We start from the raw sequence: 24,256 nt of genomic DNA, 5'->3' as shown, positions 1-24,256 counted from the left end.
CAGCCTTTCGCGGGGGTCTCACCTCAGCAAGACAAGGCAGCCGCGAGACCTGTGATCCTATCAAGGTGAAGGTGCGAACACAGTCAGTGAGTAATGCAACCCCCCAGCCCACCCCAGCGGCTTGCATTCAAGGGCAGATGAGTTTGTGGATTCTCAGCTCAGTGCTCAGAGGACAAGTTATGGCATCATCAAAGACCCACTGAGCATCATTGGCTGTGTGGACATGCTTATTCTGGTTTAAAGACCCACTGAGCATCACTGGCGGCCCGCCTGGGCCAAGCCCAGGACTAAGTGAACTCTGCGGGGGAGGGGCAGATGCCTCTCTTAGATGGAGCATAACAGAGCCTCTGACAGGGCAACTGATGAGTGACTGTGGGGTGGGTCCACCCAACCTGTAACCAACAGCATGGTAGGCCGTGTCCTGCTTCTCCCCCCTCCCTCCAGCGCTTGCGCCGCCATCCAGCTGATCAGCACAAGCCTGGGAGGGAAGGGTGAGGAGGAGGAATGCGGCGTGCTTGGGGAAGAGGCGGGGCCAGGGTGGGGATTTGGGGAGGGATCCAATGGGACAGGGAGGGGCGGGGCTGGGGGCGGGGCCAGGGCAGGGAGGGGTGAGGAGAAGGAATGCGGCCAGGGTGGGGATTTGGGGAGGGATCCAATGGGGCAGTGAGGGGGCGGAGTCAGGGTGGGGTGCGAGACAATTCGCGTCCTGGCGTGGGGCCCTGCACCTGCTAAAGCCGGCCCTGTCCATCACTGCCAATTTTTAAATCAAGCTGGGATGTTTTTCTAAAAGCTCTGCTCTAGGAATAATTCTGGGGGCCGATCTATGGCCTGGGTTACACAGGAGGTAAGCCAGGCCATAGGTGATCACAAATGGTCCCTGCTGGCCTTGGAATCCATATGCCTGTCCAGCACCAACGGGACAGAAGGGAAAGGACGAGGGAGGATACAGGTGGCAGCGAGTACGGTGGATGTGAGGGGGACAATTGGCCTGGAAGAGAGACGGGAAACGAAAAGAGGAAGAAAATACACAAAGGTGGCCAGAAGGATCTGGAGACAGGCGGCAGAGGGGTACAGAAGCTGAAGGAGGATGGAAAAAACCAACACATCTCTTGCAGCAGATTGAATTTCCTTCCTGACGCCGCTCCAGTTCGTTGCGCTGCTCGGCCAGGTGCCTGCTCTCTCGCCAAGTCCAAGGGGAAGGGATGGGATGGTTATTTTGAACCCTTATGTTATATTAATGGCCTGGCTACTCACAACTCCCAAGTTAATTAGCAGGAGCATAAGGCAGAGAAAAGAACCTCCCCTCCCCCCGTCCACAAAAGCACACGGCTAGCAGCTCCCGGGGCCCTCCGGCTTATTTGTTTGTAAGAAAGAAAGAAAGAAAGCTGCTAGCAACCGTTCAGAGAGCTCCGCGTGAGCGTGGGAGGGTTTGTGCTCACCTGGCCTCTAACTAAGCCACCTGATCACATGCCTAACTAGCCCCTTGATGGGGCTACTCCTGTACACACACATAGGGACGACCCCTGCCGATCAGAGCTTGCAATCTAGATATACAAGACCCCGGGGGGGGGAGGGGAAACAGAGACATGGCGAGAGGAAGTGACTTGACCAAGGTCACGCAGTAGGTCAGCAGCAGAGCTGAGGGCAGATGCCAGGTCTCCTGAGTCCCAACCGAGTGCCCAGTCTGCTCTACCACGCTGCAGCTGGTCTCCAAATATTGAACTCAGCCAGTGCCCTGTCCACTAAAGCACACTAGCTCCCTACTCTCCTTTGTGCTTTCTCTGGCCCAGCCACTACAGGGCAACACCATCAACCAGGAATTTAAGGAGGGCAGTTCTCTGGCCTATGTTAGGTGAATGGTCAGACTAGAGAATCACAGTGGTCCCTTCTGGCCTTAAAACTCTATGAATCAGTACACAAACAAAGCCATCATATTACTGTAGGGCCTACAAAAAGTAGCAAGCAGCATTTTTCCTCCTTGGAAAGCAAGCTGTAATAAAAGCAGTTTCCCATACAATCTCCCCTCCCCTAAGACCAGGAAAGTTTTCTGTCTGGTGATGGAAAAGCTTGGATCACTCCTTGTGACGGGTTCTGGGTGCCAGCAGATGAATATCTTAAATAATTAATGGTGACTCAGAAGAACGTTGAACAAAGATAGCATTGTCAGTTCTTCTCTGTTCTCCTTTTGTTTCTCACCCTTCGGCTTTCTTCCTGATTTATTATCTCTTCGGTTTTCCTTGTGAAGATCTTGTTCCTATGACAAGATGTGTATGCCACACTCCTCCAAATGTCTGATCTGTCGTATCAATGCATGGCAGAAATAAACAAGGAGAAAGAACATGGAGAAATAAAACCACCAAGTGAAATGGTGTCCGTTGAAATCAAAGAACTTTTTTTGTGCTTCCTTCGAGCAGTCTCATGAAATTAACAAACAGAGTTTTTGTCACGTTTCAGTTACACTTGGGTTTTTCATCTCCTCTATCACCCCTTCCGCAGATTTCAGCCTGGGACTCTCGAGGTCAAACATCCTGACTTGCTGCCTTAAAGTCTGGTGTTGCCTGTGCTGTTAAACTCCCTCTGTGTGCTTCCCCAGAAGTGGCTGCATTTCACTGGTGATCCTTATACAATAGCGTTTAGTGTTTACAAGTAAAGGTGGACCTGACCCAGATCCAGTAAAATTAATTAATTAAATAAGACACCTTCCCTTCTTCTAAGACAAAGAAATCTTGTGTTTGTCACTGTCCAAACACACGGTGCCTCAATCAGAGAGCGCATGAGCTAACCGTATGCTTACATGCCACAGAGGGTTGAAACTGGCAAATGGGCAACACCGAGGGCAAAGCAACAGGCATTAACTGCTCCAGATTCATAATTCCCCAGGAGTATTTGGCTCCAGGGTTTTGGTTCAGTCTATTAGCGAAATAGGAACCAACTTGCATCTGGGTCTGGACTTCCCCAAAGCTTGGAGATGCTTGGATCCAGGACTTTGGTTTGGGCCCATCCCTCATTGTAATAACCAGTAACATTCGGAAAGCCTGTGGTTGGTGGGGAGCACCGTGGGACCCTGGAGGGTTGAGAGTCCAATTCAGGGAACACTTGGTGTTTAATAAAAGTCCCACTCGGAACTCATAAAGGGCCAGCTCCGTCCACGTGAGAATTGATCGCCAGACAGAACGTCGCCGGAACATCCATTGAGGACACGTGCTTTGGAACACAGAGATAGTCATCAATAATGGTGGCTCTCATTTACAAAGCACTGTTGTGCCCATATAATCCCAAAGTGGTTTATAAACAATGTTACTAAAGGAATCGCTTCATCTACCTCTAGTGTGGTGTGCAGCAACTCTTTAACAGCCATGCAGAACCCTCTAGGGCAGGACGCCTGCAAACAGTCCTATTATTACTAGCATCTGCAGTGAGGGACTTGTGAGACTCATAGCTCAGATGCAAGACTTGGATTTTCATGGTCTCCCTGAAAATATTATTATAGTGGCTGATAAAGGCCTCATATGTGAGGTCAGAGTCCCATTGTGTTAGATGCTGGATATCCACATAGCAGAAGACAGTGCCTGTCCTGAAGAGGTGACCGTCTACATAGGCAAGACAAACAAAAGGTGGAAAGGGAAAGAGGTGAGAAAGCCGCTTGCCCAAGGGAACAGCAGATCAGTAGCAGAGAAGCCAGATCTTTATGCCCTATTTACTGGATCAACCTGCTGCCCCAGATTGAAACTGATATCACTGAGGTCCGATTCTGGCCCTTTATATGATATGAGGCCCAGAACATTGCCCAGCATGATGTCATAATGGCATCATGTGACCTCTGACAATAGCTCCCAAAGCCAGGGCAGATTTCACCCAGCCCTTTGCAGAAGCAGTCGGAAGACGCAGCTCCACAGCGCAGGAAAATAACCAGTAAGTCTCCCAGACAGATCAAATCCTCCATGAACACTTGACTTGCTCTTCCGTCCGTGTTGGCTCTGGTGTGGAAGGATGCAGCATTCGTTTTATTTTGAACCGGGGCAAAGTTTCTGTACAACCACAAGCCCATCCTGGTTTAGAAGCAGATTTTTCCAGCCCTGATTAGCGGGCAGAACCGGCGTCATTGTTTCCATCCCACAGCGGTGTCTGGTCCCATCTTGGCATCCCACATCATCCCTTGGAGGCTTGGTCCATTTTTCTAGCAGAGCACGCGTTTCTGAAAATTCTAAGGTTCAGTTCACATCAGCATGAGCTGGAAGCATGTGATCACTAGACCAAAAGGGGTTGGATCCCGAAGTTTGCATGCTCATCCAATCTCAAAATCTCCTGTAAACAGATTTGTCTTCTGAGAATGGGCAGGTTGTCTTGGTTTTCAAGTACAGAGGGCCTGACTCTGACCTCAAGCTGGTGCTAATCAGAAGTAACTTTGTAGATGTGCATGGAGTTACACCAGTGAAAGTGCCGCTTCCTGGTAGCACACCCTGCTGCAAGATCTAGCTATCCTCTAATTGCCAGGGCTGCAAACTCTGCCTGGCTACACGCTTCCTGTCTTATATGGGGTATCCTTAACTCCCATGGCAAAGTCCTGCCAACAGACCTGACAATCTTATTCCTAATTAGGACTGGTCAGAGCTTTGTTTTCCATTGGAAAATTTTGATAAAAATAAAACAAAACTCATTTTCGGCAAACTCTTCTGCAGAAAATGTTGACTTTTCATTGAAAAACCAAACACTTCTGGCTCCTCCAGATCTTTCATTTTTGAGGTGATGGGTTGAATCCCGAAAGATGTTTGGCTTGAAACCAAAAAGTTTTCTGCTTTCAGTTTAAAAGAAGAAAACTTTCTTTCTTCCTTTTTGAAAAAAAGACACTTCTTGCCAAAATTTTGGTCAAAAACCCAATTTTCTGTCAAAAATAAGTTGCAACAGGTGTTTTTTTTCAATCCGTCCTATTCAAAATGCATGAAGCAGAACAGAATCCAAATGATTCTCCCCTAGTTACATTGGCCTTTGCAGTGATAACAGGAGTTTGTCCTTGATAAGTAATGTCCTAACAGGAGTATTGTGACGTTGCGCTCCATGTGTTTTATGGAAATATGCTTATGAGTGTGAATATGATGTAACTGGAATATGCTTTATGCAAAAGGTCTCTTGTAAGGTATCATAACAAAGGTTATAACCTACTGAATATATTCCTCCTATTTGTATGCATGTATCATTCTTGTATCTGAAGCTAGAAATATGAAGTATAACTCTGAGGTCTTATTGTACTTATGCAAAGTGTGGGCCATTAATTGTGGTTTAGAATCTTGATGGCTCCCATTGACTAGCACAATTGGTTGTAAATGGTTTATTTACCTGCAAACCTTCCTGTGTACATGTGGGTCAAGCCAGGAAGAACGGAGACTAGGGGTCTTACAATGTCATGTGACCATGTCACATGATACTGGAATCCATCTTAATCTGGTACTTTTCCATTTAGAAGGAGGGGTGGGGAACCAGAGAGACAAAAGATTCCCGCCTTGTGCCAAAGCTATAAAAGGGGGTGGAGCAGGACAAAGTGGGTCTGTGTTGCAGCAGGCTAGCGTGTCTGGCTCAACAAGGCAGGGTTCTGGAGTCCCAGGCTGGCAGGGAAAACAGGCTCAGAGGTAATTTCAGCACATCAGGTGACCGTCCCAAGGGGATCTCTCTGACCGAACCTGTCACAAGTATGACCTTGTTAAGTAGTGTAGTGTAGACCTGGCCTAAGATGAGTTGGGATGACTCAAAGACATCAATGGACAATGTGAGAGTTGTAAAAAGGTAGGCATGTTTCACAGAAACATTTCAAATAAAACCAAAGATTTTTCATTTCATTTCAGATCTTTTACTACATTTGTTGATTAAATCATTTTGAAATTTTGTGTGTAGAAAAATCTTCTAGCTCCAATTTCATTTCATTTTGGTGGGACCTCCCCCCCCCCATGTTTTCTCAATATTAAATTCCTCTTCCCCCCTTTTCTCACTGTGAGAAGCTGGAAAAAGGGGTGGAAAGAGAAAGAAAATGAGGAAAAAGTCACTTTCAGCTGTTTGCCTCAGTTGCATGTATTGTTTTCCCTCATCTATTGGAGGTGGAAGCGAAAGCCTTATGCAGCCTCAGAGTGTGGCACTAGCAGTGTTAACAGTGTGGGAGGCCATGAGAAAGAGGCAAGGAATGGAGAAGACTTTTCTCTTCACTTGTTATTTCCCTGCTTCTGAGGTTTGGCGCTAGTGAGGTGTGCAAATGTAGCTGTCTCTAAATGAAGTTCGGGTGGGTTTATTACATAATTAGGGGCATTAGTGAAGTTGGAGGCATGCCTTTCTTTGAAGCACTTAGCTTTAGCCACTGCTGGAAGCAACAGGCCAGACTTGATGGACCATTGATCTGCTCCAGGATGGCAATCTTCTGTAAGCAAGTTCTAGTTCTTTGTAAAAGGAAGCAGTGAAAGATGCCAGCATAGGCCGGTTCAGTGGTCTCTGTATCTCTGATCGAGGGGAGGCCATAAATATTCCATATTTCCTTAGCAGCAGGGAGGCTCTTCAATCGTTCTGAGCATCTCATGGGGGTTGGGAGAGGCGGAGTGAGTCTTAGTGTTTCTGGCACCCCGTGGAGACACAATGAGCCAGGGAAGCAGAGAGCTCGTCTCCTCGCAGAGAAACAGTTCACGTAGTGGTATTTTAATAATTTAGCCTCCGTCTGGGTTGTTTAAATGTTTGATGTCTGTGAGCTTCTCTTTAGGATCAGGGCAGCCCGCAGACCCCAGGACCTGTGATCGGATTGGATGCCATCTGTGATCTATGTCAATGATTTAAACACGTTTGCTGAGCATGGTCCAACCCCAATTACGGGGATAGAATGTCCAGAACCATTGAATACACAGGCCTCCTGGTGAACAGGGGGACCCAGACAGGGAGCTGCATTCTGAAATCCCAACACCAGAGCTCAGTGAATCCATAGAAATCCCATGGAGAGAACCGAGTATTGAGTCAATGGAACAATGTTCTAAGGCAGTGGTTTTCAACCTGTGGTCCACCGACCCCTGGGGGTCCACAGACTATGTCTAAGATTTCCAAAAGTGTCTGCACCGCCATTTGAAATTTTTTAGGGGTCTTCAAATGAAAAAAGGTTGAAACCCACTGCTCAAAGGAAGAAATTCAGTCCTCCCTGCACAAGACCTGTAGGCCGTTATGTCTCATTCATGCCCACTTTAACTCTAGAATTACAACTACGGCTAGTCAAAAATTTTCCAGCTAGGTTTTTCTTGGAGCGATGTGGTTTATGCCAGTAGAGGATCTGTTCCCATGTCGATAGAAGTGTCTAGTAAAGGCTGACACCACCAAAAAATCTGTTCAGATCATCACGAAAGCCGGGTGGGAAATGTCTTTTCTGTCTCCGGAAAATTTACGAGATTCGTTGTTTTTTTTCTGTTCCGCATCAAGACAAAACAGAGGGAGCTTCTCCACCCCAGCCAATAACCCAGTGGCCATGGCACTCCGTTGGGATGTGGGAGATTGAAGTTGAAGTCCTTATGCTGAGTCAGGTACAGGTAGGATTTGAACGTGGGGTATCTACATCCCCAGTTCAAGTCCCAGCTTTGCCTGATTCAGACTTGGGACCTCATGAGTGTCCTAACCATTGAGCTGTGTGTGTGTAGCTCCATGTTTTACTAGAAATTCCACCCAGGATTTGAGGAAAGTTGGATCACAACTGACCCTTTCCCACAGAAAGATTGGTTTCAATGAACTGGTGTTCTCCGATGAAACACCATTTCACCAAAAAATTCCGGATCAGCTCCAACGATAACCTGTAAACTGATCTATTGCTTATATGACTCTCCGGGTATCTTCTGCTAGGGGGTATTCCATGGATGGCTATTCATAGTAAGATGGAGACAAAGAGCAGAAACAATATCATGTGACTTAGACAACCAATCACACACCACAAATAACGTATAGCAAAAGGGCCTTGGGGCCTAATCCAAACCCTACTGAAGTTATTGAGAGTTTTCCCATTGTCTTCAGCGTGCTTTGGCTCAAGGGCAGGGTGAACAGTTTGCCAACAGCCCACACAGTGAAAACTGACCCGCACCACTTCTCCAGCGGGTGCTGCTGTCCTGAATATCAAAAATACTTATAGAAGCTGGGATCTCCTTGTGAGTGCTCAGCGAACTGGAAAAAAGGATGCCAACAATCCAGTCAGTGCCCCTTTCCCAGCTCAGTCCAACCCCCTGCATGTAAACACGATTGGTGAGATTCTCACCGCTACCTATGAGCTTTAGATGCACAGCTCCTATTGATTGCAGAGGAATTGTGTATCCCTGCATCTCCTGCGCAGGTTTAGAAAGCTCAGTCTAGATTGTCAGTGGCCACTATAAACCCCAGTTTTAATGGGAAACCATGGCCGGTCCCAGGTGATCCCTGCACTAAGACAACTAGGTCTGTTAGCTCAGAGACAGTCGCTATAGCAGACCCGTCAACCTCTGTGTGGCCCGGCCACTACCGGGGACGATCGAGTCCCACTGGTGCAGCTGCATTAGCAAAAGGCAGGGCTGGGATTGTAGATGTGTCTCCTCCACCGTCCTCGTCTCACTAGGTCATCTGGTCTCTTCACAGGTGAGGGCCGCAGCGATGGCCATGCCAGCTCCTCAGAGGGTGAGGCAGGATCTCTGTTACTGTCCACCTGGCTACCTCTCCCCCTTGCCTGAGCGTGCCCTGGTCCACACGTCCAGGGTCATCAGGTATGTCTTCCTGGACGGCAGCCAGAATATCGTCCCCGCTCCTGCTCCGTCTGGCTTTGAGACCCACGCTCCCTATCAGGACTCAGATAACATCTCCTACCAGTCCGCTGCTCCCCCGGATTGCGGCTTGGCCACCACCTACTGGCCCCCTCACCTCCAGCGTCTCCCCATCTTTGTCACACTCTCCAAGGGTCAGGAGAAACAAGCCGCCGCCTGCGGGGGACCTCTCTTATCTCGGGAAAGGCTGCCGGTTTTCCGGCAGCTGTGCGGGGAAGTGGTGCAGGCCGCGGCCAATGGCAAGGAGAGAGATGGATGTCCCACAGACGCGGACAGGGAGCCCAATAAGCCAGCTGGCCCCGAGGTGCCAGGAATGGGAGAAGGAAGGCGGGAAGATGAGGATGGCAGCCGGGCAGCACCCTCCCACTGAGGTGTAATCTGAGCCGGGAGAAGCTTTAGAATAAACAGTGGAATCCGTTGTGTTGCCAGCGTCCCCCCGGTGTCTGGGAAGGCTGTCAGTGGACGCGTAAGCCCGCATAGCTGCCTGGGGCCCAGCTGTTACACGTGGACTTGGTGAAAGCTGAGGGGTGGCTTTGCATAAGTGGGGGGTGGGGTCCAACGTAACAGCTGGTTGGTCTGTACCGAGTGCTCTGGGCCCTGTTTCAAATTGTACAGCATGCAGAACTAAAGACGGCACAAGGACGTGCATCCAAACCCAGCCAGCCAAACCCCGCAGTGTATCATAGATAGAGAAGACGTCCTGCGAGACATCCTGGCTCCCATCCCGACATACCCCAGCCTGCAGGGCAGCCCCTCAGGCCATCCCTTCCCCGGGAAAGCCTGAGAAAGCCGCATCCCAAAGGAGATCGAACCCAGGCTGCTGCAGGGCAAGTTATTGCAAACATCCCGCCATCAGAGCCCCCTTTTATACTCCGCGTTAGCTTCCGGGCCTGGGGTGACCTCCTCGGCTGCGTTACCACCTGAGCAATGAGGTGGTCTCTCCAATACCTGAGATCTAAACCAGTGAGGTCTTGTGAGTGGCTACGCACGCGGGTGAGCCACTGCTCCTACTGGATGGATTGTCAAGTTGGCCCAAGTGCCTGCCTGGCTGACTCCTAGCTAGGGCACAGGCCCCAGAATGGTTAGAGTTTGCAGAGATCCTCCCTTAACTCAAGTGGTAAAAGCAGTAGGGTCCCACTGTGTATGGGCCACATTTCTACGGGCAGGAAGTTTAGCTGGTGCCCGTGCGCCCGCCTTTGCATGGCACCAAACCTATGTGTGTGGGGGGAGGGGAGCACGTCCCCGCACTTCTAAAGCAGGACACAACTGGTCACTGTCAATCCTGGTGGAGCCATCCCCGCTGCAGGTGCTGGCCCCAGCCAAGTCCACTCCACGCTCCGCCCCGGCCTTCCAGCCTGGCCGGCCCTGCTGCAGCGTCATTCTCCATCCCCGAGCAGCCCTGCAGCCGCTGCTGCCTTCCCTCGCTCTGCCCCCGCCCATGGCACTGCGAGAAACGGGGAGAGGGGCCTTTGCTGGTCAAAGCGGGACAGCCACAGAACCCGGGAGGGTTGGGAAGTATGTTGCTGAATGGAATCAAGCCTACGTGTGTGTGTGTGTGCGGGAGAGAGAGAGAGAGAGACATGGCTGGGGGGTGCAGTTCAGCTGGTAACCTTGGGGTCCCGTGTTTGCAGGAATGGATGTTAGGTGGAATTTAACCTGCCTGTGCATGTGTTAGGACATCACCTCTCTCTCTACTTACTAGAAGGGAATCCAATCCGGCAGCTCTGCGTGTGCCGGTGTCTGCACCTCTGTTCTCCATTGGGTGGAACCAGTCCGGAGCATGCGTGTGTCTCTGTTCGCGTGCACCCCTGCCCTCTCTTGGACGGAATCAGACTTGCTCAACATTCAACATTTTCTCCTCCCCTAATGCAGCTCCCGACCTTTTCCTCTCAAGCCCCATGCCTCTTGTGATAATTTGGCAGCTGGACACCCCTTTTCCCCCCTCTGGAACCACCCTCCAGAGCCGTTGTTTTCGTCAGCCCATTCACCCTTCCCTTGCTTTATTCCTTCTCATGTCTTTATTTTTCCCTTCCCTTTCTCCTTTGCTCTCCCGCTGCTCCCCACGCGAATGAAAGCCCGTCAGCATCTTTGCTCTTCTGTAGCCCCTTCCACCCAAGGACTTGCATGCATTTTACAAACGCCACTGCAAAGTGCGGTCACTAGAGCTGGGCTGGAAGAGGTTTTCCAGTCCCGGGAACATTTCTGAGATTTCAAAAATGGGACAAAACTGATGCAAACTTTCAACATTTTCCCGCAAAAACAGAGAGAAAGGTAAATGTGGAATAGCCACTAGCGTTGTGGTTAGTGCAGTCAGGATGTGTGCGCCCCAGGGTCAAGCCCCTGCTCTGAATCAAGCTGTGGGCTATTGGTTGGTTTTTGTCCACTAATTTCAAGTACCTTCACCCAGTGGGTTTACCCGGCATGTGCTGCTTGTTAGAACAGCAGAAATGGATCTGTTTTGACAACACTTTCTCAGGTCCAGGATGGAATTTCTGGTCAAAACCAGAGAGAAACCCATCCCAGAATAACCAACACCTTTGTGCCTTAGTTTCCCCATCTGTACAATGGAGATAATGCTTCCCTACCACTGGGCAGATAGGAAGCCTGAGTGGTAATGTTTATCTAGCTCTTTGTCAATGAAAAGTGCTATGTGCCAAGTCTTATGATATGAAATGCTCTTATTTGTGCGATCTTTTCCACTTCAAATAAATGTGTGTCCCCTCCCCGCCGTCAGTGAATAGTTGCCATCTGGGTTCTGTGAGGTGAGGAGACGTCTGCAGTTTGTCCCACTTGTTCCCTGCAATGCAGTTTGAGTGTTTGACCTCTGCCAAATGATTCATGACCAGAGCCCAGCAAATCCTCTGATTCAGGGGGCTGGAACGGAGTACCTCTTGTAGGCACTTGCGAGCCGTCCAATGAGAGTGCTTTTTTTGCACAAAGACCCTGGCAGAAAGCAAAACACGCCAAGGCCAATTGTGGCAAACACACACTTACCTGCGAACGCTCGTGCAAACAGACATTTGCATGTGACCGGTAAGGCAAATATATATTTGCGTGCGAATGCCTGTGTATATATACATTTGCATAAGCATATTTCTACAGACACACAGTTTGAGCCCAAACAGCTACACTGCAATTAAACAGCCCTGGAGTCAGGAGCGCCAGAAGGTCCCTAAAGTGGGGGAGCCACTAGTGTCTGAACCATGGCCCCGCCCGCCCACGCTGCCCTTCCCCGAGGCCCCACTCCTGTGCAGCGTCCTCCCGCCCAAGACCCTGCCCCCGCTTAATAATAATATATGGAGATATACCTATCTAATAGAACTGGAAGGGACCATGAAAGGTCATCAAGTCCAGCCCCCTGCCTTCACTAGCAGGACCAAATACTGATTTTACCCCAGATCCCTAAGTGGCCCCCTCAAGGATTGAACTCACAACCCTGGGTTGAGCAGGCCAATACTCAAACCACTGAGCTATCTCTCCCCATGTCACACACCTTACAGCTGGTAAAAAATGGGGAGGGTGGGCGTGGCCCCTTGGGCCCCCCCCTGTTTTGCTGACCCTGCCTGTAGCCCAACCCCCCACAATCCTGAGTCAGCAGACATGGGCCAGCCTGGGGTGGTTCATTGCAGTATAGACCTACCCTCTGTTTCAGTAAGAACCAGGGCCAATAGCCCCTGTACACGTTTATACATTTGCATGTGAATACTCATTCGAAAATGAAATGTGGATGTCTGCGAGAAGCTGTATTTGCAGTGCAAACAAAACTCAGCGAGTTAGGCGGCCAATCCTGCAGCACAAACACAGACAACGAGTGGCAAAGCGAAGATGGTTTGAACCGGCTACGGAGAGAAACCTCATTTCCCACCCCAGACCAGGCACACAGATGAGGGAGCCTCTGGGAGGCTAGCGCTGGGTGGCCCCTACCCTGCACACAGCAGAGAAAAGGAGTGATCTCTTCACCTTCTCACCGCTGCTGCTTTAAATGCAACTGAACGGCTGCACATCCTCACCTGCTGTTCATTAACCAATTAACGGTGCTTGCAGCCTCTGTATTTATTCATAGCCCAGGGGTTTTTGAATCAAAAGCAACCTGGGAGCAGAAGGTTCCCATCTGGTACCATGGGGCTGAGAACTGCAAACTCAAGGCTGCGGTCTGAGGCTGGTTGGGCCCAGGTTATGATTAGGTGGGATTAAATCCAATACTGGGTCCCATGAGACGAAAGAAAGTTACTCTTTTTTTCTTTCTATCTGTGTAGACTTATCTGAGAGTATTCAATAGATCGACCGATCGATTGATCAATTCCAGGAAGAAAGGAGGATGAGGAAAGAAGATAGATAGGCAGCCAGAGAGAAAGAGATCAATCCCATAAAGGGGGTGGGGGGAAGAAGACAGAAAGAAAGGGAGATCCCAGAGGACTGAAGACAGGAGGGAGCAAGGGGGCAGAGAGGAACAGAGGCAGGTTGAGATGAAGTAAGAAAGAGGAAAAAGGAATTAACAGCCCACTTTATATCTTTTCCTTTACTGACAATATTATGCTTCTCTGCAAAAGGACTAATTTAGCCCTGCGAACAGCCCCAGTGACCCTTCCTAATAGAAACCATTTAAATCTTTAAACAATTTACATGAAAATGTAACTTTGCCGAGAATATATTTCTTCTTCTCCACCCCCCCGTGCTGTCTCCAGCGCAATCCTTCAAACCTCCGACAGCTTCCATTAACTCTTAATGAAGTCGGAGCATCTTTCTTAGGAGACGCGATGGCCCTGGGGTTAATCGCTGAAAGGAGGTGGGCCAAATAAAAGCAAAGGGAAAAAAAGAAAACACTTAAGAGGAATTAATAAAAAATAAAAGACCCCCTTCCCGCCCCCCAGAAATCCCTGTTCAGGAGGTGAGTGCAGCATTCATCGCACCACTAGGATATTTGGGGTGCAGGAAGTCCCACACTCGTGTATCTCACCCTCTTTCCACCTTCTCGGGTACCAGGCGTCCTGGGGATGACAGCAGGTCTAATGGGGTGTGCAGGGGGGTCTAGGTGAGGGTACTGGGCATCAGCTCGGGATCTCGCTCCCTGTTGCTCCGTCGGAGCTGGGGAGGGGCCGTGCGGAAGGGAAGGAAGCGCTGGCCTGTCGGTGACCCACGGAGCACCTCCGGAGTCTGTCTACATGGCAATTGCCATCTCAGGAGAAAATGGGATGAATTTGATATTCTGCTGTGCATTGAGGTGAGCCTGACAGGGCTCGGAGATAAGTGACTCCCACACACACACGTACATCCACACTGCTCCACTCTCAGCACACAAACCACACACACTGCACAACACACACACACCGACACATTGCACAACACACACACCCTGACACATTCACATTCCACTCACACCACACATACTGCACAACACACACACCCCGACACATTCACACCGCTCCACTCACAACACACAAACCACACACACTGCACATATATACAACACACATTGCGCAACTCACACCCGGACACATTCACACCACTCCACTCACAGCACACAAACCACACATACAGCACACATATGCAACACACATTGCACAACACACACCCCGACACATTCAAACCGCTCCACTCACAGCACACAAACTGCACACATATGCAACACACATTGCACAACACACCCTGACACATTCACACCGCTTCACTCCCAGCACACAAACCACACATACCGCACACATATACAACACACACACACCGACATTCACACCCCTGAATGGCAGAGCTATGCTGACCTACCCCAGGTCGATGCAGTTAGTTCTGTGAAAGAATGCTTCTGTCGATGTAGCTTCTGTCACTCAGGGAAATGGTTCTTTCTACAGTGACAGAAAACCTCTTTCGTTGGTATCGTCTGTGTGTACACCAGGCAGGCCTGCTGGCATAGCTACAGTGACAGAGCCATGATGGTATAGGCCCCGTAAGGTAGACATGCTCCTAAGTTCTTACCTCAGGGTATTTCTACGCTGCAGCGGGCAGTGTGTTTCCCAACTCAAGTAGAGAGACAGCAACATCTGCCAGAGTCTGCAGAGAGCCTGAGCCAGTTGTTCTGATGTGGGGGAACTCAACATGCATCACAACAGGGTGTTAACTCCAAGACCCGCTGGGCTGGGGGCTCCTCCCCAGGAGAGGCCTGTGTATGTGGGGAGAGGGGACCTCTGTTTCCACTCCTGGGGGTGCTTTGTAAATGCCAGTCCAAGTGGGTCCCTGGGCTCCAAATTGCCTTAATCCAGCCATGGAGATGGATGTGAGACTGGCGGTCAGGAGGGGACTCAGGTCAGCATTAATAGGAGCAGCAGGGGAGGAGGTAAAGAGAGGATCAGTTAGCGAGAGGAACGGGAGCAGAGGAGGGGAGGCTGAGAGGATGAGGAAGGTGATGGGTGAGGGCGAGTGGGAGATGCTAAACGCCATCTGATGAGGCTGCAGCATTTTCTGCTGATGCCGAACATCGACCGGCTAGTTTGCTGGGCTTGGCGTCTGACCCTGTTAGTTGTTTTGCGCCACAGTTTTTCTGCCTGTCCCCTTGAGTGCTCTCAGGGGCTAGGAGCTTCCTGGACCGTTGCTCAGGAAGAATGGAAGCACTGGCACGCTCTGCATGAACTGACAACTCCGGGCGTATCTGATGGCTGCGGGGTGGGGGGAGAGCGGAGGGCAGGCCCCGGGTGTCAGCAGAAGAGAAAAAGGAAGATCAACTAATTAACCTCAGAAGGAGACCTGCAACGGCTGGCAGAAAAAATAACCGGAGCCTCAAACGCTGAAGATCTCAAATACTAAGGGGCCGGATTCTCACATGGGCACAGCGCCAGCTGAGCCGGGCCTGGGACATTCAGCTGCCTGGACAACACATACACCCTCACGGTGCTTGGAATCTGGATTCCCGATCCTCTCTCTCTGTTACTGATATGTCAATGGTATCTAGAGGCCTTCATCGCGCCAGGCACGGTATGTACGCACAACGACACCCAGTCCCTGTCCTGAAGAGCTCACCGCTGAAATAGACGAGACAGCTGAAGGGTGAGAAGGGAAACTGAGGCAGGGTGGTGTCATGGGGCGCGCTGCCTCTGAGCTCATCTCTGGCTTACAAACCTTTGTGTTAAGTAGCTTGTTAAGGCGAGGGGCACACAAGCAATGCACAGGTAGACTGGAGGGAGGAAGGTGTGTAGCGGGAGGGGACAGACAGATGACTGGATGGACAGACAGATGGGGTATACAGGGAGGGGATATTCAGATGGATGGGGGGCTCACAGGCACAGTTCTTTACACGGGGTGTACAAGCATGTGAAACATTGAAAGGACAGGCCAAAAAAATTCCCAGCTGTTGAGTTTTGAGACAGCGTGATTGGGGAATGCAGCCCCTGCTCGCCCTGAGCAAGGACAAAGAGCTGGGGAGGGAGTGTGGCAGAGTATGGAGCCCAGCTGTGATCGTCAAGCAAGACACTGGCTAGTCCTGCATCCAGCAGGCTGCAGCTGGGTACATCAATCATAAACTAGCCCTCTGGCCATGAATAGCCTCTCCGGCTATAAAAGCCCATCCGTCTGGCAGTGCGTGACAGGCCTCGTCACAGATAAATGCAGGAATCAATTTCAAATCATGGTTAAATGGAGGGGAATCGTTCCTTGATCTGGGCAGCGCAGGATGCTCTCCTGGCACGTCCGTGTCCTGATGGCGTCTGGATTCAAACCCGCCTTGGCTCGGCATGGTTTGAACTGGTGACCCAGTGCTGATGACCTATGCGCCAAGTCTGACCCCCAGCAGAAGGGGGGTCAGGTGACTTCAAGCTACTTTTAAGCTCCCTGTATTCTGGGATCCTTTGGGGCCCGCATGGATCCTAGCATGACCTAGAGCAGCCTCAGGGCTGCTTTAAATTACACTCTCTTCCCGTGCCGCCCTATGGATCCCGGGAAGCAGAGACTAGCTGGAATACAATGTGCCTTTCTACCGCTGACATGCCCTGGTCTTCCCCCTCTTTCCTACCCTAGCCACAACCCCTGACCTGCCCCCTTCCGCCCATACACTGCTCCCCAGCCCTGTCTAAACCTCCCACAAATCTTCTCTAGCTAGTCTTGGCAGAATTCAATTTTTATGTTTTTAGCATTGCAATGAAAAAAAAAGCGATAGTTATTTTAAGCCGTTTTATTTACTTATTTGTATCAATTTAAATGTCCACAGTTGTGTAAAATTATGGGTTTAAAACATTTTTTAATCTATTTTACATTTTCACAGTTGCAGGAACATACAGGTGTCAGACAGTTAGAACATAAGGGCGGCCATACTGGGTCAGACCAATGGTCCATCTAGCCCAGTATCCTGTCTTCTGACAGTGGCCAATGCCAGGTGCTTCAAAGGGAATGAACAGAACAAGGCAATTATTGAGTGATCCATCCCCTGTCATCTAGTCCTAGCCTCTGGAAGTCAGAGGCTTAGGGACAGCCAAAGCATAGGGTTGTGTCCCTGCCCATCTTGGCTAAAAGCCATTGATGGACCTATCCTCCATGAATTTATCTAATTCTTTTTTAAATCCTGTTATAGTTTTGCCTTCACAACATCCCCTGGCAATGAGTTCCACAGGTTGGCTGAGCATTGTGTGAAGAAATACTTCCTTATGTTTGTTTTAAACCTGCTGCCTATTAATTTTATTAGGTGAGCCCTGGTTCTTGTGTTATGGGAAGGGGCAAATAACACTTCCCTATTCACTTTCTCCATGCCAGTCAAAATGTTATAGACCTCTATCATATCTCCCCTCAGTTGTCTCTTTTCCAAGCTAAGTTATCCCAGTATTTTTAATGTCTCCTCATACAGAAGTTGTTCTATACCCTTAAACATTTTTGTTGCCCTTCTCTGTACCTTTTCCATTTCTAATATATCTTTTTTGATATGGGGTGACCAGAACTGCATGCAGTATTGAATGTGTGGGCGTACCATAGAGTTAAATAATGGCACTATGATATTGTCTGTCTTACTATCTGTCCCTTTCCTAATAGTTCTTAACATTCTGCTCGCTTTTTTGACTGCCGCTGCGCACTGAGCGGATGTTTCCAGAGAACTAGCCACAATGACTCCAAGATCTCTCTCTTGAGTGATAACAGCTCATTTAGACTGCATCATTTGTATGTAAAGTTGGGATTCTGTTTTCCAATGTGCATTACTTTGCATTTATCAACACTGAATGTCATCTGCCATTTTGTTGCTCCGTCACCCAGTCTGGTGAGATCCCTTTGTAACTCTTTGCACTCTGCTTTGGACTTAACTCTTGAGTAATTTTATATCATCTGCAAAGTTTGCCGCCACACTGTTTATCCTATTTTCCAGATCATTTGTGAATATGTTGAACTTCATTGGTCCCAGTACCGCTATTTATCTATCTCCTTTGTGAAAACTGACCATTTATTCCTTCCTTTTGTTTCCTGTCTTTTAACCAGTTACAGATCCATGAGAGGACCTTCCCTCTTATCCCACGACTACTGAGTTTGCTTAAGAGCCCTTGGTGAGGGACCTTGTCAAAGGCTTTCTGAAAGTCCAGGTCCACTATATCCACTGGATCACCCGTGTCCTCATTTTTATTTATTTACGGCCAGCAGATGTAGAGATTCCGAAGAATTCAAGCTTTGAATCCATTAAAACACAAATGGCCAACATCACATGTCAGACTATACAAAGTGAAGAGCCTTCAATCAAACTCAAAATATGTTCTCTCTTACTTTGCCTCTCTGTACATTTCGATTGTTGTCGATGGAAATATGTTCCCATCGGTTTCCGTGTGTTCGGTGAAATTGACGTTGATCACCATTTACCGATAAAAATCTAATCTTTCCAAGCCTACCTGCTTCCCAGTCCCTGCCACACCCCTAATCCAACCTCTCCCTCCCACTCTCTGCCCCCAGACGGCCCTTGACATCCCTACCCATGTCCCCTGGCCCGTCCCTTGCCCCCTGTCCTCTCTCCCCCCATGTTCCCATGCACATTCTCAACATGGGGGGCTGGCAGCAGGGCTGGCTTAGAGCTGCTTCAGTAGCCTTATACAGGAGCCCTGTTACGTGGGGCTGTGGTGTCAGAGCAGTGTCCTGGGGCCTTTGCATAAACGAGAATCGGGTCCAGAGCCTTTCACCATCAGCTGTACATGGCTGGCAAAGGCCTGGGTGGCTAAGTCTCTACATGACTCCCCCTTTCTGCCCCACAGGGATGCTTGGCTCCTGTACCAGGGTTACAGCATCCGGGGGCAATCGGCTCTCGTAACGGGGAGCGGAGAGGAGGGGGGTAGCTGAGCCACGGAAGGGGCCCCAAGGAGAGCAAAGTGGAGGTAATTTTTCTCCTGCTCTGTCATTAACCTGCCTGACTTCCCCTTTCCAAACTCATTTTCTCCCAGGCTCTTAGCTCGTGGGGGTGAAGGGGCAGGTTCCTGATAGTAGCAGCTTGTGCTGCCCAAGCTGATCTAGTCTGGTCTTTCTCTAATAACAGGACTTTTATTTATCTCTCCTTCCCCCCCCTACCCCCACCCCCGGTGACTTGGAACGGTGAACAGGAGCGAGTTAACCCCGCGACCTTTAATCAAAGGCTCGTGTACAAGGCAAAAGGATTGATGGAGCTTGTCTCCCACCCGGCCTCGTGCCGACACGCTGATTCCACCATGAACTCCCCGAGCTGCGGGCAAGGGGCTGATATCTGTAGCCCAGGAATAATGGCCTTCGAACAGGTGTTTCAAACGTATCGCTCAGCAGTGGCCACCCACGGCACTCCACATCCCCTCTCCCGCTAGTGGCCCTGAGTAACCACATGGGTGGGGCTGACACGCTCTACTGTTTTACAAGAATACATGGGACCCGGCCACCGGAGAGAAGCTTAGGAATTGTCTGATACAAGAGCTGATCACCTGTGAGGAAGGACGGCCCCCTGGCCAGGGATCTCTAGCCTAGGACTTGGGAGACTAGTGTTCAAGTTCCTGTTCCATCATCAACTTCCTGTGTGACTTTGGACTGAGTCTCTCGGTGCCTTGGTTTCCCCATCTGTAAATTGCCACATGGTAGCTGAGCTCTTGTCAAATCTGGTCCCACATGGTTTACAGGAGACAGTCATGAGAAGAGTTCTGCAAGGCATATCTAGAGATAGATGTTGCAGGAGGGACTTCATAGAATCATAGAATATCAGGGTTGGAAGGGACCTCAGGAGGTATCTAGTCCAGCCCCCTGCTCAAAGCAGGATCAACCCCAACTAAATCATCCCAGCCAGGGCTTTGTCAAGCCGGACCTTAAAAACCTCTAAGGAAGGAGATTCCACCACCTCCCTAGGGAACCCATTCCAGTGCTTCACCACCCTCCTAGTGAAAAAGTTTTTCCTAATATCCAACCTAGACCTCCCCCACTGCAACTTGAGACCATTGCTTCTTGTTCTGTCAGCTGCCTCCACTGAGAACAGTCTACCGCCATCCTCTTTGCACCCCCCTTCAGGTAGTTGAAGGCTGCTATCAAATCCCCCTCACTCTTCTCTTCTGCAGACTAATTAAGCCCAGTTCCCTCAGCCTCTCCTCGTAAGTCATGTGCCCCAGCTCCCTAATCATTTTTGTTGCCCTCCACTAGACTCTCTTCAATCTGTCCGCATCCCTTCTGTAGTGGGGGGACCAAAACTAGACACAATACTCCAGGTGTGGCCTCACCAGTGCCGAATAGAGGGGAATAATCACTTCCCTCAATCGGCTGGCAATGCCCATACTAATACAAACTAATATGCCGTTAGCCTTCTTGGCAACAAGGGCACACTGCTGACTCATATCCAGCTTCTCGTCCACTGTAATCCCCAGGTCCTTTTCTGCTGAACTTCTGCTTAGCCAGTCGGTCCCCAGCCTGTAGCAGTGCATGGGATTCTTCCGTCCTAAGTGCAGGACTCTGCCCTTGTCCTTGTTGAACCTCATCAGATTTCTTTTGGCCCAATCCTCCAATTTGTCTAGGTCACTCTGGACCCCTATCCCTACCCTCCAGTGTATCTACCTCTCCCCCCAGCTTAGTGTCATCTGCAAACTTGCTGACGATGCAATCCATCCCATCATCCAGATCATTAATGAAGATGTTGAATAAAACCAGCCCTTCATTAACCTGCTGGCAAAAATATTGTGTGAGACCGTATCAAAAGCTTTGCTAAAGTCAAGGTATATCACATCCATCGCTTTCCCCATATTCACAGAGCCAGTTATCTCATCATAGAAGGCAATCAGGTTGGTCAGGTATGACACCTACCAGGCCTGCCTGGTCCCAATGCCTGTACCCACAGCAGAAATCCCTGTGGGTACAGGCATTTGTGAAAAGAGGAATTTGAGGAGGCCAGCCTGCAAAAGGAGAGACTATGAGACAGACTCTGCGTGGATACAGGGAGGTCACACACATGGGATTCTGGATCCACATTGTGCCCTGGGCTCTATGTGGATCCAGGAGACAGCTAGCCATGAATTCCAGGACTCTGGGATACCAGGGATCCCTTGTTGATACAGGCACCCAAGGGACAGGGAAGAAGCGGCTGGGCTTTATGCATTGCTGCAGACTCTAGAGCTGTATCACCCCTCGTTACTTCTGCATCTCTTGGGAAAACCCTGTGCCTCACATACTACCTGTTAAAGTGGCTGTGGATAGATACTAAACTCCCCTGTGCTACAAGCGAGCATGCATTCCCAGTAGAGCTGGTTCTCTGGTGTGCCCTGACGAAGGGAACTGTGCTGCAGTGGAACAGGTGTTTTTGAGACCACTGCTCTTCCTGATTCTCGGGTCTAGCTAAGCATGTTCACTTCCACAGGCATAAAGCAGGCAGCTTGGATGTGGGTTGCTAGTGACACCCAGTGGCCTTCTGAATTCTGCCGAGCGAAGGCTCCCAAACTCTTTCTCTGGCCAGGAAAGCAGAGCTAAACACTGCAAGTCCCCCACATCTCCAACTGCTTGGCTTCTCCTAGGATATGGGGAAACACTGACCAGGTGTTCTGGGGATCGACTCCATAGCAGAGTGGTGGGATCTCCATATCCTGAGTCATTCAAACCTGGCCTGGCAATGAGACCTTAGGGGAAGGTCCATGTACAGTGGGGTTTTACAGCTGGCCAGAAGGCCGTATCATTTCTCCCAGAAGCCTCTTTTGTGCCACCAAAATCCCTGAACTCATCAGAAAAACTCTGTGTTGTGTTTTTTAAGTCCCCTTGGTTGCTCCCAAGATGTCCTCAGCCAGCCACAGTCTCCTGCAGATCACAAATGGTGCATGGGAGAGAAGTCTTGGATCTTCTGGTGGACATCCCCCCAGGTGGACACCCTTATTCCACAACAGCTATTGTGCTTTAAATGCACACCTTAACTTACTCTGGAGTCACGCCCCCTTGCAGACAAGTTCAGATTAACTAGGGAAAGCACCTACACGCCATCAAAGCAGAGGCTAATCATTTTTGTTTCTTTCTATTCCAGTCACAGCTTGAGGCCTCACCTCCAATCTGCTAGGCATACAGGAAAAGGCAGTCGCTACTCTACCCCGGAGAGTTTATAATTTAAACAGACAAGGGGCAGTGGCTTGTCACACAGCCAGTCTGTGGCACACCTGGAAAGAGAATCCAGGTGTCCTGAATTCCAGAGCAGGGGCCTGTCACCTGGCCCACATTACGTTGCTTTACCATGCAAACCCAGGAGCCTCGTCTTGTGATCCGTGGGGCTTTGACTATGGCGACTACAGCTGCAGAGACCAGAAGTGGGTAGAGATTGGACCAGATGACTTAATGCATCATTTCCGTTGCTAATTTTTCTATCAGAATGAGCCTAAGGTGCTCGCACACACACACTCACATGTGCACACCCATGCCTGCCCACATGTGCACACCCACATGCACATGTGTGCCCCTAGGTCAGGAAACAAACCAGCCCCCCCTGGCCTCAACTCTGTTATAATGAATATGAGCAGAGAGAGCGTATCAATTTCTACTCAATCAGACACAACAGAGGGTCGGTTTCCTCCATCCCTCCTCCTCCTTCCCTTGCCCCACGGCCACAGTGGCCTGCTCCACTTGTGGAGTTTCACTAACCTAGCAGGATCTCAACAAAGTGGCCCAGCAGGGGTTGCTCCTCCTCTTGACCCCAAAAGCTTGAGATGTCATCATTGCTTGTGTGACATCATCACTGCTTGCGTGACCTCATCACTGCTCGCATGACATCACACCTCAGACTGCTCGCGGCATAAGCCAGGGTGGCTCAGGCTGACCCTAAAACACCGGCTGCCTAAAAGATTGAAACGCCAAGCGCCTGTTCGTTTGAATGGGAACCGAGTTTCCAAATGCCCCAGTTGGTTTGGGGCCTCTCAACCCAGATCAGTAAGAAACGCCTGTGCCTCTGGCTTTCTCTCTCTCCCAGCTTTGCTACTTTTCTTGCTTAGACTCCATAGCGTGGCTGCTACTGACTGGCCTTCCTCTGCATTAAGGGCCTTGGATCTCGGTTGCCTTTGTCTTGGAAGGGGGTAGGGAGTAGGGAAAAGAGACACAGCACGTTTCTCAGCCCATCACCGAGGCTTGCTTTCTCTCTGACCAAGCATTAAAAGCAAGGAACAAAGCAACAACCAGGGAACGTTTTGCAGCACTGCTGAGGGTTCATAGAGGCCAACATCCCAACCCCTTCGTATCAGCTCATCTGCTTCAGAGATGAACCAGACTGTGAGTGAAAGCAGATAACACAGCAAGAGAGCCTGTGGTATGGGAAGTGGGGGGCCAGTGAGGAGGAAATGAGTCGTTGGCTTCCTTATGTGACCTTCACAAAGGGCTGTGTGGTGGCATCCCTGAGTCACTGGCCTGTTGGTGTCACATCTGGGGCAAGACATGTTAATGGGGGCGGATGGGTGTGCGGGTGACACGGGAGGGGAAGAAGGTCTTCCCAACATACCAGATGCCTCTACTCTAGGCTGGTAACCCAAGAGCTGGCCAGCCTTGAGCCTGGCAATGAAATGATCTATTTGGGAGAGGTAGGACGGGCTTGTGCTCCAGGCTCTGGTTTCAGGAGTTCTGGATCCAATTCCCAGCTCGGTCACAAAGAGTCCTCAGTGATCCTCTTCTGTAAAATGGGGCTAATGATTCCCCCTTTCTTCCACTCTGCCTGTCTGGTCTGGTTGATTGTAAGCTCGTTGGGACAGGGACTCTCTCTCCGTTCGGTGTAGGCACCACACCCTCCACGATGCAGCCACACATTCATTTAAGCCTTTTAGCTGCTATCATAATATTCAGAGAGCAAACTCAGCGTGGGACGCAGAAGTACAATCTGCCCTGCCAACATGCCCCAACAAAGCTGATGGGTGGCACCCACCTGTTGACGGAGTGGGTAGCCCACTTTCCACCCCCATTTGATCTGTGAAAAGTGCCACCCAATGGCACTTCTTTGAAGTGGATCTGTGCCCACTAGGACTGGCTCAGTTCCTTTACCTAGAGGCTCCCGCACATCCATCATGTGGTGACAT

The sequence above is a fragment of the Trachemys scripta genome, chromosome 18 (genome assembly GCF_013100865.1).
Source record: "Trachemys scripta elegans isolate TJP31775 chromosome 18, CAS_Tse_1.0, whole genome shotgun sequence".
NCBI lineage: Eukaryota > Metazoa > Chordata > Testudines > Emydidae > Trachemys > Trachemys scripta.
This window is presented reverse-complemented; position numbering follows the sequence as displayed.